Genomic DNA, 18,449 nt, shown 5'->3' on the forward strand with positions numbered 1-18,449 from the left:
TCAGGTGCTCAATAGACGTGAGCCAACACACACCACCTGAAAGTTCTTTGTGCCACCCATATTCTGCACTTTGCATGAAGAATGTGGAGCTCAGCCAGTGACGCTTGTGTTTGTTTTAACTTATTAAAATTACTTGGGAAAGTGCAGTGTGTTGGCTAATTGTATGTGTCACCTTGACTGGGTAAGAGATGCCCAGATAGCTGGTAAAACGTCATTTCTGGGTGTGTTTCTGGAAGAGATTAGCGTTTGAATCGGTACACTGAGGGCAGCAGATTGACCTCACCAATGCAGTGGGCACCGTCCAGTCTGCTGAGGGCCCCAACAGACTGGCGGAGGAAAGGTGAATGTGTTCTCTCTGTTTGAGTTGAGACACCCATCTTGCACATTGGTGCTTCCGGTTCTTGGGTCTTCAGTCTCAGACCAAGACTTACTCCATCAGCTCTCCTCGTTCTCAGGTCTTCAGGCTTAGACTGAAACTAGACCATCAGTTCTCCTGCTGGCAGACAGCAGATCATGGGACTTCTCAGCCTCCATAGGTGCATGAGCCAGCCCTTCCTTATAACTCTCTTTCTGTGTGTCTTTCTGCATGTCTATATGTATCTTGTTGGTTCTGTTTCTCAGGGAGTGATCTCCATCATCCTGTAACCCACATCCACTCATATGTGGTTGTTTGGACTGAATTGCTGTATCCGTCAGCCAGAAGCAAGCCTTGAGTGATTCTGTTTGCAGAATTTGTCAGGCATATTGATGTTGACCGTACAGTGGCTAAGTCTTTGCCTCTTGATGGCCCAGGACTCTCAGGCCCAGTAGTTTCCACAGGTGGCTCATTAACCTGATTAATTTCCAGTGAGGAAACTTCCAGGCTTCAGATCACATAGTTCATCCCTGCCTATAGGCAACCCTGCACCACCTAAACACGATATCCTAGGAAAGAATCATTTTCTGGCCTCAGAGAGGGTGGATTTGAAAATTCCAGGCTTCCCCCAAAGCGTTGCCAACGTAAAGCCAAAATGATCAATTTAGTCTAAGTAAGGACGGTCCTCCCAGGGGAGACTGGTTACTCAGCATTGGTAGAGAAGACAGCTGATGGATGGGTTTAATTGTCAGCTGGTTCTTTCAGGCCTCCATGCACCTAATTCCTGTCTCATGCGACAGCATCATATTTCCTTTTCTGCTTTAATCAGGGTTATGGAAACCAGCCAGTTATCTTTTTCCCCTAGTGTCCTCTACTCAGGACTGGTGTTTCCGTGGGGTACCCGAGTGTCCCCTGCCAGTACAGGCTGCTTGTGGCCCACGCGGGCAGCTGGAATCAGGCAGGGGGGAGACCCTGGTACACCCTGGTGCGTGGAGGGCTCCTCTGCAAACCCACAGGCTGCGTTTAACTGTCTTGAAGAGTGTACCCTTGGGCAGAGGGCCAGGAAAAATCTGTGTAGCCCACTAAGCTAATTATTCTCTCTGCAGATGGCTTCCCCCTAATCCTCTCTGGGTTTGTCATAATCCAGCCCTCTTCTGGGGAGAGCTGCCGGGTGTCTGGCTTCAGAGTAGGCAGGACGCCTGCTCTGTGGGGCTGGGGCTCTGGGCTCTCGGGCCAAGGAGAGCGGCCGTGAGGATGTTCCAGAGGAGGACCACCAGCCCCGTGGCCCCAGGAGGCTGAACCATGGCCGGGAGAGGGGAGGCACCCACACTGGCCTGACTTCCCTCCGCTGGACATTTCCCTGGGGCTCAGAGGACTCAGGGGAGCTGGCCGTGCCCTTGTGCCCCCCGGAGGATGGTGAGTAGGTAGCTGTTGGTGTCCCATAGGGTCAGTCACCCGAGGGGCAGAGCATCTGGGTCTGGGAAGTCACAGCCAATAGGGAGGCGCTTCTGCCTGAGTCTCCGGGACAGGCGTCCTAAGTGGGATGCTTGTGTGATGCAAGGCTGGGTCTCTTCCCCCGCCTGCTGGGCTGGTCATGTTGAAACACGGCGCTGCTGAGATGCAGGTTCCTGCACGTTGATTTACAGGATGTTAGTATCATAGCCTGTCTGGTTCAACAACCTGGACCTGGAGGGGGAACAATGCAGTCGCTGGAGCCAGAGAGGGAGAAATCCCTCCCGAGGACCCTCCTCGGGCTCCTGGAGAAGCGGGGCTGCCCCTCAACCCCTTCAGGGGGAGAACCCCCATGTGGCAGTTGGGGCACGCTTGCTTCTCAGAGGATCTGGAGCCAGGGCAACAGAGAGAGTGAAAGGAGTGGGTCAGGGTCCCCAGACATTGCTTCTTTGAATTTTCTGGCCTCAAGGCTAGCATCACTGTGCCCACTTCTACAGAAGAAGGTAGGGAGGCGCAGAGAGATTAAGTTATGTAAAGGCCACAAAGCCAAACCCGGGTCTGCCTCTACCCTCTTTCCTCCTCGTTGCTCTTTTCACTTCACCCCTGGGCGAGGCAAGTGCCATCCTCCTGTCCTGGGTTTGCCGACAAAGAGACCAAGGCCAGGGGAGTAGGGTGATTGGCAGAGGGCTCTCGACCAGTGAGGGCCAAGCCCGACGTGACTGCCACAAACTGTCCCTGTGCCTCGGGTCTGCACTTTCCCCACGCCCCTGCTGACGGCTCCCTCCAGAGAGGAGGAATCTGCTCCATGGCGAAGGGGAAGGGCAAAAGCCACTGCCTCTCTGCGGTGTGACCATGGAGGGGGCCCTGGGAGGGCATCAGGTCCTTCCTTCATCCAGAAGGGTCCCTCAGACAGTGCAAACACCCCCGCTTGGGGCAGCCTCCAGAGAAGTGCAACCCATGTTGTCCTCTGTGTGCCCTCTTAGACGTGTCGACGTCATCCTGAATTCCTCTTATCAGTTACGGAGACCTGGGACGGGCCTGCTTGCCTCGGCCAACCTTGGGGGGAAAGAAGAGCTTTTTGCTATTTTCAGCACCTCGGTGCTTAAATGCATGTCTGTGTGTGTGTGTGGGGGGGTATGTGAGCCTGCACGTGCGTGTATGTGCACGGGTGTCCTTGTGTTTGTGCATGTGTGCGTGTGCTGCTGGGGATACCTGGCGTCGGGGAGAGATCGTTGCTACCAGCAACCACAATGCCCAGCCCTGCTCTGGCTGGCCACGCGGTAGCCCTGATCTCTTGGCCCTGGTTCCCAGGTGGGAAGAGACTTGGTTAGACGTGACCAGCCATCGCTTCTTTCCAGCAAGATGGTGTGTGCACGCAGCGCTCAGCAGCTCCCGAGCTCCAAGTTCAATAACCCCAGTCCCTGTAACCTTTCCCTGTAAAGCACATTTTCCAATCCTTTAATCATATTGGTTATTTTCCTCTGAACTCCCTCCAAGATCCCTATGTCATTGGATAAGTATGTCGTATAAATTAGTCAGTAAATCAATCTGTGAACAATATCTCTTGAGCAACCACCCTGTGGCTTACAGGAGGTGCTTGGCTGATACAAGCCAACTACACAGGAACTCAAAGAATGTTCACTCTGTCTCAGATCATGGGTACATTTTTTACATTTACATTTGTACATTTACATTTGTAAATGGCCGGTGCATAGTAAGTTATCCGTATTTATTATCTCTTCTCTGCACCAAATTATGGATCCGTTTCTGAAGAATGTTCAGCTCTTTTGGGTGGGTATATATTGTTGGGCGTTCCACTGGTTGGGATTCTTAAGTTCTGTTAGTCTACTATGTGAGGTGCACAATAGTATTGCCTCTGCTTATAATACTAAGATATTTTCTTCCGGGTTGAAGGACAATCTTCTGTCAATAGCACAGTGTATGCGTCATGATTATATAGTCTTAGGGCAACAGTTGTGATCTTCGCCTTTATCTTTATGGTTCGGGGTCCATATTCTCTTTTTTTTTTTTTGGTTTAGTCTCAGTTTTCTGTATTAGAAAGAGCCCTTGACTCTTGACGGAGACCCCTGGCTCACTGGGCAGGGCAACTTTGGACCATTCACCAAAGAGACAGTTGTGGTGCAAAGCAAACGTGAGTGTGCATCAGAATCACCTGGAGGTCTTGGTAACAGAGATGGCTGGGCTCCACCCTGGAGATTCTGATGCAGTGAGTCTGGGTGGAGCCCCATAATTTGCATCTCTAACAAGTTGTCTGGTGATGCTGAGGCTGCTGGTCTGGGGCCTGGTCCGTGAGAACCACTGGTGTAGGAAGAGCATCCCTGGAGCTTAGTGGAGCTTTGCCCAAGTGAGCTGCCCCTCTGAGCCTGCTTCTCCATCTATAAACTTCCACCTTACAGATTGGATTGAAAGGTAATAATTGGACAAAGTATGATGTGCAAAGCACTTTATAAACTGTAGGACACAACATAATTATTAATAGTTTAATATTCCCCATCAGCTTTAGCTTACTCACCTGTAAAATGGGGATAATAACAGAATTTTTGTAAAGATTAAGTGTGATGATCTATATAAAAGCAATTTGTGAAATATAGAGAACTGTGGAGTCTTATTCTTATAACTTCCCTAACCCTCAATTTCCTCATCCATCGTATGACAGGATGGCCCCTGCGTTCATCTTGTGCGCCAGCGCTGATCATATGGCGGTTCACTGTTCTAGATGTGGATAATGCCAGTTTATGATTGATATCCTGGCTAATGCTACCCTGTGTCCCTGGGCCCTTTCACTCAAAGCTGCATGTTGGGCCACTGCTGCAAGGTAGGCTGCTTCTGCCCACCAGAAACAGAATTTCCTGCTAAAAGTAGCTTTCAGACATGGGGTTTGTTGTCTCATCTGACAAGAAGTCCAGAAGGAGGGTGGTTTCAAAGTTGATTAATTCAATGACCTGACCAAGTTAAGACTCTGGAATTCTTTGGGCTTTTTCCTCATGGTCACATGGTGGCTGCAGTGGTGCCAAGCATCACATCCACATTTGGCAACAATCAAAAGCAGGAAGAGATGAATCCCTGACTTGTATCCCTTTTAATGGATAAAAACTTTCTCAGAAGACTGTTGTTGGCCAAGGTTGTATCACATGCCCTATGACAAGGAAATGGAATTGCATGATTGGCTTAGACAAGTCAATATTCAACCCCTGTGTCTGGGAAGAGACCTATGAAACATGTGGTCACCCAATCAGTGTCTGCTGCACTCCGTGCCTTTTTCCAACAAAAACCATATTCATAAGGGCTTGACTTGCACGCCTACCACACAACATGGGGAGAACTTCCTGTAGCTGGGGGCACGGCTAGGAAGGGCTTCCAGCGGAATCTCAAAAAGCTGTTTAAATAGGTATTTGTGAGCCTTTACAAGAGGGACTGAGCTCTCTGGAGACAGAGGCAATGATGCAGCCTTCCGTCCTCCAAGTCTAGAGGGCCAGGGCAAGACCACAGCCTGTGGACCCAACGGCCACAGGGTCTTTCCCAGGCAACATGCTTGACCCTAGGGATTTACAAATCAACATCACAGCATTACTAATGCATGTGGTTCTTCCTCCTGAATCCAGCGTAGGCCTAGTACCAGAGCAGGAGCCTGACAGACACCTAAGTGCTTAAGAAAGATGCTCAAGGGACTTCCCTGGTGGTCCAGTGGTTAAGACTTTGCCTTCCAATGCAGGGAGTGTGGGTTCGATCCCTGGTCAGGGAGCTAGGATCCCACATGCCTTGCGGCCAAAAGAACCCCACCAAAACATAAAACAGAAGCAATATTGTAACAAATTCAGTAAAGACTTTAAAAATGGTCCACATTAAAAAAAAATCTTAAAAAAAAAAGGATGCTCGAACTGCCACAATTGAAGCGGTCTGGTCAGCAAGAAGGGGTGGGGAGAGTGAAGAAGGCTTGTATGTGGAATAGGGGTTGCTGGCTCTGAGACAGGCGTGTTTGTGGGCGGTTCCAATCTCAGTCTTCCTTCTCCGTAAGAGCTTTGTGGACCCATCAGAGTGGCGGATCCAGGAGTTTTCTATAGGAAGGGGAGACCCCACTGGGTTTTTATTCTAAGGAGCAGGCTCCCGTCTGGGCTCGGGAATGGCTGTGCCCTGAAAGGAAGCAGGGCAGGGAGGGGAGGGCATGGCGCAGCCTCACTGCCCTGAGCCCTCAGGCCTGCGCGATGGGTGTCCTTGGGCCGGGAGCCCCCTCCTAGCTTCTATGAAGTGTGGTGGGAAAGCTGTGTGGTGGAGACCCTCGGGGGGGCGGTCCCTAGGAGAGGTACATGCAGGATTGAGGAGGATAGACACCAAGAAGGAGGAAGACTGGGTCCGATCCCCCTGTGTGGGTATGGTGTCTGTCTGTGCTCAGTAGAAACGATCTCTCCCAACGAGGTCCTAGCTGAGTCTCATACCCAGTACAAGAGTTGCAGCCGCATAGCACAGGGAGATCAGCTCGGTGCTTTGTGACCACCTAGAGGGGTGGGATAGGGAGGGTGGGAGGGAGGGAGACGCAAGAGGGAAGAGATATGGGGACATATGTATATGTATAACTGATTCACTTTGTTATAAAGCAGAAACTAACACACCATTGTAAAGCAATTACACTCCAATAAAGATGTTAAAAAAAAAAAAGGGGTTGGAGCCAACGGCAAAGTCAAACAGATCTTATTGCTCTGCTGGTTTGAAGCTCCCGCTTTATTGGCAAAGACCACTTTGAAGGCCACTTCAAAGGAGACGGAGGACACAGGGCTCTGGACATTAGGGTCCCAGGCCTGTTGCACCATTTCTTGTGATGTTTGTTTTGAAAGCTTGGAAATGCGTATCCGATCCGTGCAGGAGCGGGATGCTGTGATTACTGGATTTCAGAGCTGTGGTTCTCAAACCTGCCTGTGTGTCAGACCTGCCTGAGACACCTAAGAAACGCAGCACGTCTAGCAGGGGCCTGGGAACCTATATTGAACCAACAGCCATTAGGATGGCTACTAGCAAAAAACCTCAGAAAATGACACGTGTTTGTGAGGATGTGGAACCGTTGGAACCCTTGTGCGCTGTTGGTGGAAACGCAAAATGGTACGGCTGCTATGGAAAACAGTAAAGCAGTTCCTAAGAAAATTAAACATAGGATTACCATACGATCTGGGTTGACATGAAGTCTTGATGGAGACTCAGCACATTTTCACAGGGAGTCTGAAGGTGGGACTGCAGCCCCAACCTGGGGCAAGAGGACAGGCCTTCAGATCTGGAAGTGGATGTGTCATTGGATGTGCGCTGCCTTACGAGGGCTATGGCCTTGGGCAAGGCTGTCTTCCACTGAAGCAAGCTCTAAGGCGGGGGTGACAGCTGAGAGCTGTCAATTGAAAAAAATGCATGCAAAGTGTCAATACCCATCCTTTTGTGTTCACCGTAGCACTTTGAGGCAAGCAGTATCTCCTTGCTTTGTACGTAAGGCACCACACACTTAAGTCATTAGCTAGGAGCTAGGGAGTAGCTGAGTGGGTTCAGAACTCCAGCCTTTGTGTCTGAGTCCGGGGCTCTGTCCACACCTCCCGCCCTTAGGTGCTGGCAACGGAGGCTCTGTCGTGGGCCCTGGACGTTTGAGGGGCTGGCTCTGGCCTTCCTCCGTCTACACCCCGCCCTAGGGGACGAGGAGTCCACAGGGACACAGAGATGCGCCCCACCCAGAGCTCATATCCTTCCCTCCCTTCCTACCACACACCGAGGACCTGGAATTCCCAGGAAGTTTCTAAGGCTTGCATCACCTCTTCTCTGGGTCCATCCTCCCAAGGGCCCTGGTAAGGTATGCAAAATCCCTCGATAGCTCGTGAATAAAAGACAAGGTCCTAACAGGACAAAGAGAGCACCTAGCCATTCAGAAAACCAGCACTGGTGTCCTTGCCTCTGGGCTCCAACCCCAGCTTCACTCCTCAGCTGCCGCCTGCCTCTAGGTCATTGGAACCTCTGAGCCTCCGTTTCCTCCACCATCAAGTGGAGATGGCAACAGTGGGTCCTGAGGACACGTTGGCAGGGTGAGCCGTCCACGATCGGATACTGAGGCTGTGAGATCCCCGTCACGGCAGACTCTCAGCAACGCTGCTGGGCCTGATGCCCGTCGCTTCTGCTCCCGTGGTACCTTCTGCTTTTCCTGACACAGCCCGGCCCTTGCCTGTTTCCCAGACGAGACCCTAAGCTCCAAGGTGCAGGGGAGGCTTCTGTCGTGTTCTCCGTGTGGCCCAGTGCCGAGCCTGGGGCTCCGTCTGCATCTGCTGAGGGAAGGGATGAAGACGGGGCAGGACGGCCTGCCGGGTGCTGAGGGAATCAGGCTTTCTGAGTGAGTTGAGGGGCGGGAGGGAGGGGGGAGCCAGCCATGCCAGCAACAGCGTGAATCTGAGTTCGCTGGTGGCCTCCACCTGGCTCTGTTACGACAGGGGCCATACTCCCTCACATGACAGCAAACTGCCTGTGGGCTAAGTGCCCAAGCATCACCAGAGCCCATCATTTACGCGGTCCCATTTCACAGTTGGAAACACAAAGGCCCAGTAAACAGAACCCGAAGGCTCAAGGTCGCACCGCCTCTTCCTTCCAGGAGGCCCTCTTTCCTGGTAGGATGTGCCCATCCTGGAAGACACTAGCAGAGATTCTCCAACCTGGCCGTGCTTCAGAACCACCTGGAACGGTGGTCCATACCCTTTCCCCACTTAGAAGTTTGCACTCACTCTATGGAGTGGAGTTTGGAAAATTTGTAACTTCGACCAAAACCTCTGGTGGTTTGGACGCATTTGGTCTTGAAGACTGATTGGAAAGCACTGGTTTGGAGATCTTTACAGAGATTAATTTAAGATTTTATTTTTTCTATTTGTTTATTTCCTCATTTCCACAAGAATCTGAAGTGTTATAGAAATCCAAGCAAGCACTGTATCCGGCCACTCAATGTTATGCAGAACAATGTTAACATAAACAGCCATTAGTACAGAAATGGGTCAAACCGGTTGTTAGTTTTGTATAAACTAAATAATTCCTTGACTGAAATTTTTATCTCTACTGGCAATAATGGCCCCCATATTTATGCAGAGTTGGAGAGAAGTGTTTCTATCCCCGGCTGTACACTGGAATCCCGCAGGGAACATTAGAAAAGTGCCAACTCAGTAGGGGTCTCTGAAGGGGGCTCTGGGTGGATTCTACCAAACAGCCAAGTGTGAGAACTACTGCCCTGGCATCCACAGAGCTCCCACCATCACCAGCTTCATGGCATCCTCATGGAAAGCCCGTGAAATAGGCAGACACTTGTTTTTTGTTTTATTGATGAAAATGCTAAGGTCCAGAGAGGTGAACAGACCAGTCAAAAGCTCGACAGGGAAAGGGCCGTTTCCATTTCTCTCTTCGTGGATGTGGTAACCTCACCTTGACCTGGTCAGCTCTTAGTCATCACAGCTCTCTGCATAGTTGAGAGCAGGGGTGAATCAGACCCCTGTGGTCTTGTGTGCACCTTCTAAGGGCAGGGGGGAGGCAGGGATGGACTGCCATAGGCTTCACTACAGTTCAGGAGAGCGGCTGGCTTCCTGAAGAATCACAGACTTTGAAGATGGGCAGACTCTTTTGGGACCACCTTGTCCAGCCTTGTCACTTTTTAGAGAAGAAATAAGAAGTCCAGAGATGTGGAGTCCCTGGGTCCTCACCGCCCCAGGGAGACAGCATCCGGGTCACCCAGCCCCGGTCCTGAGCACTCTCTCTATGGTGCCAGTTGCCCAGTCCTTGAATGGAGCTTTGGTCCTCCTGGAGAAGAGAGCCAGGGCAGGCAAGCTTCCCCAGACGGCAGAATTGGGCTGGATGCTCTCAGAACCCAGTAGGGCCTCCTCACATCCCAAACCAGTCCCTGGCGACACACGCCCTTGATGCTGGAACATTCTGCTGGAACGTTCTGCTACTTTCCCTGACTACCTCCCCACCTCCTTCCACCCACCCCTGGCCTTGTTTGCCAGAATGACACACAGTGTATCCAGTTTTATTCCTCTGGTCTTGTAAATCAGTTTTTTTGTAACATTCCAGTTGCTTCCATTCTCTGAATTTCCATGGATCTGTCAACACACTCCTGGAACAGGAGGCTTTGCCTCGTACCACCACCTGCCCAGGTGAGAGGTAGTCAGCAAGCCCCGGGCGAGAAAGGAGTGTTTTTGCAGCACCCACATTAGGTTGTTGGCTGAACCAGGATCTTCTCTTTCTTGATGCGAGGATTGGCTTTCCTCTCCCAGGCAGGAGAGACCACATTCCAGCCTCTTCCAGACTCTGTGTTACCTGGCAAGAGAAACAGATGGGAAGACCCTGCTTCTGCCCCCCACCCCCACCCCCAAGACATTAGTATAAATGCTTTCTCCTGCTTTCTGAGAAGCTAAGAATGTGTCTCTCATCACCGATCCTCAAGTCTTTCAGGTAGCTCACAGTAGATTGGTCATGCTAGGGAAGAAGTTGGATTAGGAACGGTTAGAAGAGGGTCAGAATTGGCATGAGTATCTACTGTGTGCTGGAATTTTCAAATGCATGCTCTCATGTAGAACTAGGGGTCATTTTTATTTTCTTTTTCAGATGAGCAAACAGAGGTTTGGGGTACTGGCTAATTTACCCAAAATTACATAACTAGTAAGTGGGGAGAAAAAACAAAACTTGATTGCACCTGTGTAGCTCTAAGCTTCATTGTACCTTGACTGAAGGTCAGGTCTGCAGGGAAAAAAAAGGAGAAAAAGAACCTTCCTGACTTTCCTCTTAAAAATTACTTTTTGTACTTTTAAAAAGTTGATCATAGTTTTGCTAGAACAGATGTTCTTCTGCCTGTGCCTCCTAAAATCACCTGCTTTCTTCTTATCTTTCACTTACATTACTGAACGTCAGTATGGTACAGCTCAGGACACCCTGGGCGTGTAGGCCATTTGGGTGTAACCCAGATACACTTGGGCTGCCTGGTGGCACCTCTCAGCATGCTGTCACACTCAGGGAAACACTGTTCTGATATTTTAAAAATAATTTTTCAAAAGCCAAATCTTTACTAAAACTTCCCTAAAGGCCCCAAGGAGGTTATTTCACAGCAAAACATCCAACAGATCTTCATTGATCATTTCCCCCCAGACTTTCCTAGAAGCTTCTCAAAAATTTTCTCTCTGGATCTTAACCAGTACAATTCACTATTCTCTCTTCTTCTCCCTCACTCTCAAATTCCCAATTATTTTTGTTCTTCTTAAATGAGAAACTCAGAGGCAGTCCTGGGCTGGTATGGTGTCTCAGATACAGCCATTGGTATCCAAGCTCTTTCTGTCCTTTATCCTTAGTCCTGGATTTCATTGTGGTGGTAAAATGCCGTATGTAGCTCCAGCCATCTTGTACGTGTTCCTGGAATCTGGAAAGAGAAAGGAGTGAGGGAAAAGAGTTTTAGCAACTTTGAAAGAAGTTTCCTAGAAGTTCCTGCAAATGACTTTGGCTTAAAACTCATTGGGCATTCCCATCTGAAAAAAGAATCTGGGAAATGTAGTTTTATTAACTGGATATATCGCAGCTCCAATATATAGGACTTCAGTGACTAGGAAAAAGGGCAGAATAGATATTTAACCCTGCCACACATGGTAATAATTTTTATCTCTGTCGTTCTTTAAAAATTTAAACCTTTTATTTTGAATTAACTGTAGATCTATATGCAGGTGTAAGAAATAATACAGAGAGCTCTCCCGTACCCTTTACCCAGTTTCCCCCAAAGGTAACATCTCATAGAACTGTAGCACAATGTCACATCCAAGATATTGACACTGATGCAGTCGAGGCACAGAACTTATCATCACCACAAGGATCCCTCATTTTACCCCATTATGGCCACACTCTCTTCTCTCCTCAACCCCACCAACCATTCACCTCTTCTCCATTTCTATGATTTTGTCATTTCAAGATTGTTATATGAATGTCATCATAGAGTACGTAATACTTTACATCACAATGTGTTGTGTGCATCAATAGTTTGTTCCTTCTTTTTTTTTTGCGGTACGCGGACCTCTCGCTGTTGTGGCCTCTCCCGTTGCGGAGCACAGGCTCCGGACGCGCAGGCTCAGCGGCCATGGCTCACGGGCCCAGCCGCTCCGCGGCATGTGGGATCTTCCCGGACCGGGGCACGAACCCGCGTCCCCTGCATCGGCAGGCGGACTCTCAACCACTGCGCCACCAGGGAAGCCCGTTTCTTTCTTATTTACACAGGATTGTTGTCAATCCAGACAACCTTCTGGGGCTATTGTGTTATAAGTGGTGACTCAGGGATCAAAGCTGCTCTACTTGGCTCTTCTGTCCCAACCTGAGGCCTCCACATTCACTGCCTCAGCATAGTGATGACACGCATCATGTTTGTCCACATTTCATTGGTCAGAGCTGGTCACGTGGCCCACCTACCTGCAAGGGGACAGAAAGGGTGGTCATACATAGGAAGAAGGAATATGATACAGGATTTGGTGAGCCGTGGCATTGCATCTGCTACATATTGTATGAAAAATGTTGTATTTTATTTTACAGGTTAATATTATGACACAACCTCTTTCCTACTTACAAATTCTTCCAAAAAATTTTGGAATGACTTACAGCAAAGAAAAAAAAAGTCTTAGTGCTTTACAAAGTAAACTTTTGTTATCTGCAAAGTTGACTTCTGTAAAATGGCTCCCTCTCCGACTATGTGAGATAGATGAGGCCTCACTGTCAGAACAGTATCATTGTTAAGACGAAAGGGACAGAGTGAAGCATTTGGGTCATGCAGGTTTACATCCTGGGTCTGTCCAAGGCCCCTGTCAACTTCACTCTAGAACCTTCCACTTTTAGTACTTTCTTTCCTATGACCAGATCATTCCAAAATAGCTTTATTTTTTGTTTTGTTTTTAACTAGAATAGAGTAGAACCAAAAGACAAACAAAAAAACCCTAACCATTTAGAAGCCTATAATAAATACATCCCATGCAACATTCTGCCAATACCATCCCCTAAAAGGAGGGAAATGCCCCAGGGCCTTTGCCCATGCCATCCCTTCTACTTGAAATGCTTTTCATTTTGTCTTTGCCAAGTTAAATGCCCTTCATCTTTTGGATTTGTTGTCTAGGGATATTTTGATGCTTTGGTAGTGTAAGTAGTGTTCAGCCAAGTTTTCCCAGGGGTCATGAAATAGGTTCACAATGAGATGCTCAAATAGCATGGTTTACTAAATAGATTAAAAACATTGGCAAGAAGCAAAAGGAAAGAGATGGGACAGGTTGACACACCTAGGATAGGGCTGCATTACATGAATCCTGGATTACAAAATATCTGTAGGTCCTGTCAATGTCTCTCTCTCTCTCCCTCTCTCTCTCTCTGCTGCATCACCTTTCCTGCTGGTGATGGGGCTACAAGGACCAGAACGAAGGGTGATCAAAGAGCCTCAGCAGAAATAACGCGTGCCTGCTCCATCAGAGAGCAGAGGTGAGAATGCCTGGCCCCAGCTCCCCATGGGTAGTTCCTCCATCAATCTGTTGAACAGCTAATGGGTTTTATCTGCAACCCTCTATCTGATGAACTCCCTTATTTGTCCTCAGCTCTGGTCCCCAAAATTCCAAACCTCGAACAGTTTGAGAAGTTTTAATCTAATTTTGTGAGAAAATAATCAAGGCAATGAATTATTGCAGTTCTTCCTTTAATGTTTTTTCCACATGAAACAGTCTCAAATTCCTAAGTCCCCGGCATCCAGGAAAATCTCCGACTTCATCCCTCCACTTATACTTTTATCATCAAGGTTAACCACACTGCTTTACTCTTAGGTTAGGCCTCAGTGAGGATCACGGGTGCCTGTGGATAAATGGAAATGTGTTCGAATGTGTGTTTACTTTGCACAGGCGAGCTGAGCCAATATTTTTGTGTTCACACTTGTCATCGACATAAGCCATACCTGAAACAAAGCAGGTGTTTCCTAGTTGTTCTTTCTTGTCATGGATTTAGGGCTTTTTCCCGGGTCTGGGTCTGTGGGGTCTAAGCTGCTCACCAGCTCCTGGAGTGAGGGCATCGCCTGCTCTCACTGCAGAGGGGACCCGGGCCTGGGGCTGTAGACAGGAGGGCGGGACCATCCCAAGAACTAGTTCCTTATCAAGAGGATACAGAGTCCTGAAAATCCCCCCACCCCCGGAGCTTGTATTTCCTTTTGGATCTCTGAGCATCTTTTGATCTTGAAACTAATCCATTTTTCCTCTCTCTCTTCCTATTTCCCCCCTTCTCTTTCCTCTCCTGTCTCAACCAATTTAGGGAAATAAGAGCTTATGTGGGAGATAAGTGACCACAAATAACAGCTCTATTAACTCTTTCCCTGCCGGAAAGCTCAGCTGAGCTGTAATTAACTAGAGCAACTGGTATACATCAAGTGGGTTGGCTGACTAAAGGGGGAGTTCTTTTGAGTATATTTGTTATTGATATGTTTATTCCTCCATTTAATGCCAGAGTCTTCTGGTCCCCACATAACATCACACACAGTACGTGTTCTTTAAATGTATCACCTAATTGGCTTTTGCTTTCAGTGCATTAGAGAAATACTGAAGGAGATTGTGGGCTCGCTCCACTCAGGGGCAACAGGACCCTGTCACTCAACAGATTCTGTGACAAGCCTGGGAGGCTGATGTCTCTGACTGTCTGGGTCCAGAAACCTGATCCAGAGGGTTCTGCTCTCTTTTTCCCTGCTCTGTGGGCCCTCAGCAGGCCCGTCTCTTCTCTGGGCCCAGGTTCTTTCCTTCTAAACGCTCTGCCTATCTCCCTCACAAGGTGGCTGCAAGGATCAGCTGAGATGGGTGAAAGTGTTTTGTATATTGATAAGGACCTCCCCAAGCAGGGCCTTTGGTCATGGCCTCAGGTCCTGAGGCTGGGCTGTCTTGGGAGCTGTCTCAGGGAGCCGTGTGGACGGGCTGACCCTTGCCCCAGGCACTCCTGCTCTGTTTGGGCATCTGGCATCTTCCCAAGGGGCATCTGTGCCCAGACAGCCTTGGTGTCATCAAGGATGGGTTGGTTCCAACCTGCTGCAGTCATCAAACCCAGCTCTGAATTACCTAATCCCGGCTAAGAGCATTTCTGATTGCTTGACCACTGACCTCCTGCAGCTGGATTATCAGATGTGGCTTTGGGGAATAGGCTTGTTTATAATGCTGGAGACAAAGGGAGGAAACACAGAGCAGTTAAAACAACAGTCCTTCCTGTTGCCCCAGCGCCTTTCATCCAAAGAGGTCATTGCGAAGCAGGCTCCTCGGGGCTGGCAGGGCCCTGAGATGCGATTTGAGGGGGAAGGGGAAGAGGGAAGGCATTGAGCGAGGGCTCAGGGAATCCCCAACACAACCCTGAGGGCAGGTGTTGATGTCATCACTTCATACAGGAGAGGTGACCAGGTGCAGACAGGTTCATTCATTAGTCCAAGTTCAAGGTTTACAGATGTTAAAGGGTAGCCCTGGAACATCAAGGGGGTCTGGCTGACTCCAAACCTGCTTCTCTTCCCTTTGCCTTCTGTATGCTGGATAAAGCAAGTCTTAACCTACCCCGAAAGCCCCCAGCACCCCTTTTCAAGGTCCAGACATGAGATGGCCCAGAGCCTTTGTTATGGACTCAGAAAGGGTGAGCATTAGAAAGACCCATAAGCATCACTGAGTCCAAATAACTCGTTTTAGAGTTTAGGAAACCGAGGCCCAGAGAGGGGAAGCAATTCATCCACACCCACACAGCATTCCACACCGTACCTGGTAGAAGGCGGGTCATCCACAGAGAGCTGTTGAATAAATGACGGAATTAGTGGCGAAGCCGGACAGGAGCCCAAGCCCGTCCCCCAGCCTGGTTCTCTCAGCCTGTGCCGGCCGCTGCAATGGGAATGGTGTTTTCCATAGGTCAGTGCGGTGGCCTGACCGGGGTGGGGGGATAGGGTCTTCTCGTGCCTACTGCCCCTAAGCATTCCACCCGCTGGTCTCCACCCGATCCCGAGCCTCCACTATTTGTGCTCTTTAAGTAAGTCAGATTTATTCTGAAGTAGTTCCAAAGCCATTGAAAAGTTGCAAGAACAGTACAAAGAACTCCCACATCCTCCACCTTCTCCACAAATACCCCATCACCCTCACCAACCATTTCCTTGACCAACAGCTCTGTGCCAGGAGGGGAAGGGAAGAGAGGAGCGAAGGAGATGGGATGCTATTTGTGCTGCTTAAATCAAAGGGTTTTCCCTGTCTCAGTTTCACAATTGCTGGGAGAGTAGACCCTTAAAGAACTCCTCTGTCCTGAGAAGTCACCTAGTCTTCCTTATTGACAAGGCCCAGAACTTAGTAGGTCTTCAATAAGTCATTGCCCAATGAAGGAATGAATTGGTCTCATACAAGAACACTGGGTCTCTGGGGTGGGTGGGGATGGAAAGGTGTGTAAGGTGCCCAGAGATCAGCTTTGGTGGGGTGCAGGGTGCCAGAAGGGTCTCCTCACAGGAGAGCTAATGCAGTCATGGCTACTGAGGCTCAAGGGTTACTTGGAAAGCACCAGGCGGGTTCCCCAAGTAGGGGCCTCCGTTTTCTCCCCGACTTTCCCAGAGAGGTAAAGTGACTTCCTCAGGACAAGGATTGGTCTGTGGCAGAATTAGGATGAAGACCCAGGCTTCCGACTCTCAAGCCTTTGCTTGTTTTCCCCACTCAATTCAATTGCTCTGTGCATGGATTGTTGGCCCATGTTCATGTTGCAAAGAGGAGACAAAAAGCTCACAATCACCCTACACACTTTCACAAGGGGCATTTCAGGAAAAAAGTGACTGAGAAGGCTCAACAGTACTCCAGGTACTGCATTTCTGAGGGAGGTGGGCCCCTAATTCCTGGTGAAGAGGGTCCCAAGGAGACTGGAGAGGTCACGTCTAATAGTCTCCCTTGAGGAGGGGGAATCCCCATTGAGGTTGGGTGGGCTGATACCAGGTGGAAGAGCCATAATGCCCAGAGGTGGATTTGCTCTGCCCACAGGTGGGGTGGGGTCCCCAGACCTGGTGGGTTCAACTACAGCCACTGCCACCATGCCTGTACACGTGATTCCTGTTGGGATGTCCCACAGCCTCTTGGATGGTGTCCAAATCCAGCAAGAGCCCAGGGACTTGGTACACTTCTGCCAGCTGCCCTGCCAAACCCGGAGCCTCCTTCAGCTCCAGCAAGTGGTACCCAAGAAGTGCCAGTGACTTTGGGGGTGGCCCTGGATAGTCATGGAAACCAAGTTCTCCCCATGCAGCAACACCGGACCCAACACCCACCTTCTACGCTCTGACTGTTTCACGCTCTTTGATTTGATCTTCCTAAGTCTGTCACAGTCACAAAGGGTCAGCTCATGTGTTTGCAGAAGCCTCACAGATGCCAGTTGAAGACGAGGTTGGCCTGTAGGGTGCATCTTATTCTGGTGGTCCATGTGCTGAGCATCTTCCTGCTGTTGTCCCCAGCCCTGGTTGCGGCTCCTACTTGGATCCTGGGAGAGCATGTTTTCTGAACTGGAGAGGAGTAGACACGTGGTTGAGCTCACATAGGAGGTGAGCGATTGGGGTGGTATCAGAGAAGAGCCAAAAGAACATTTTCTCCCAGCGGGTGCTGCGTGGCATGAGGACTCTACCCTGTTCCATGCACCCATCACCTCTCTTTCTGTTCAGACAGCTGTGGTGTGGTCCAGCCTGACCCTCTGAGCCCTGTCTACTCTGCCTCAGGAGGCCGAGGCCACCTCAGGACTAGCTGGGGAGCAGGGTGAATTTGGGAGCCTGGTCAGGCCCGCAGACACCCTTGTTCATGGGTGAAGAGAGAGGACAGGGTTTCTAGGGTCGTAAAGCCTGGGTTCCCCTCTCATCTGTCAATCAATTTCCCCACCTGAAAAAATGTAGGGATGGTGGAAAGAGATATTAGTTCTTGCGTCCCTCATGGGACTATGTGGGGATTATATACAATAATATGAAAAAGCCTGGTAGATAGTGACCCACCACGAATTCATGGTCACTGGAGTTCATATGATCTTGATGTAGCTGTAGATCGTGATGTAGGTCTGGAGAACTTTCCAGGGTAGCTCGGGTCACAGCCGTCTGGAGCTTTGGAGCCCCACCTGTTGCTCTAGGTTGATAACAGACTCAAGAAGGGTAAAAAAAGAGGTCATTTTGCTTCTTTCCCAGGACTGTGAATTCCTCTGGGCAGGCTTATGACTCCCAGCAGTGCCTGGCGTGTAGAAGGGCTGTGGAGAGAATTTATGGAGCCAAAATGTACTCAAAGTCTCCAGGATGCTACTGGTGACCCTGCCCAGGGTTTCCTCTGGCTGGAAGCTGATCTCCTTTGAGGTGTTTGGCTTGTTAAATCTCCATCTGCCCTTCCTGATCTATTCTTGGTCCTTTGACCTAGGAGTTTGACCTCTATGGATTACCTCTCAGGCTCCCTGGCCCTCTGGCTTCTGGTTGGATTTGGCCAGTGCGAGGCACGAGCAGGAGATCAGAGGGAAAGGGGAGAGAGAGGTTGCAATATTTGGTTCCCCCTTCCCTGTCAGGTCATAGCTTTGACAATGTCTGCATTCTTCTACTCAAGGCCACTGGGTGGCTGCTGTGTAGCTTCAGCTC

Source organism: Delphinapterus leucas, chromosome 6 (genome assembly GCF_059928025.1).
Source record: "Delphinapterus leucas isolate spDelLeu-1000000601 "Yukka" chromosome 6, BTC_Dleu_Yukka2, whole genome shotgun sequence".
Taxonomy (NCBI): domain Eukaryota; kingdom Metazoa; phylum Chordata; class Mammalia; order Artiodactyla; family Monodontidae; genus Delphinapterus; species Delphinapterus leucas.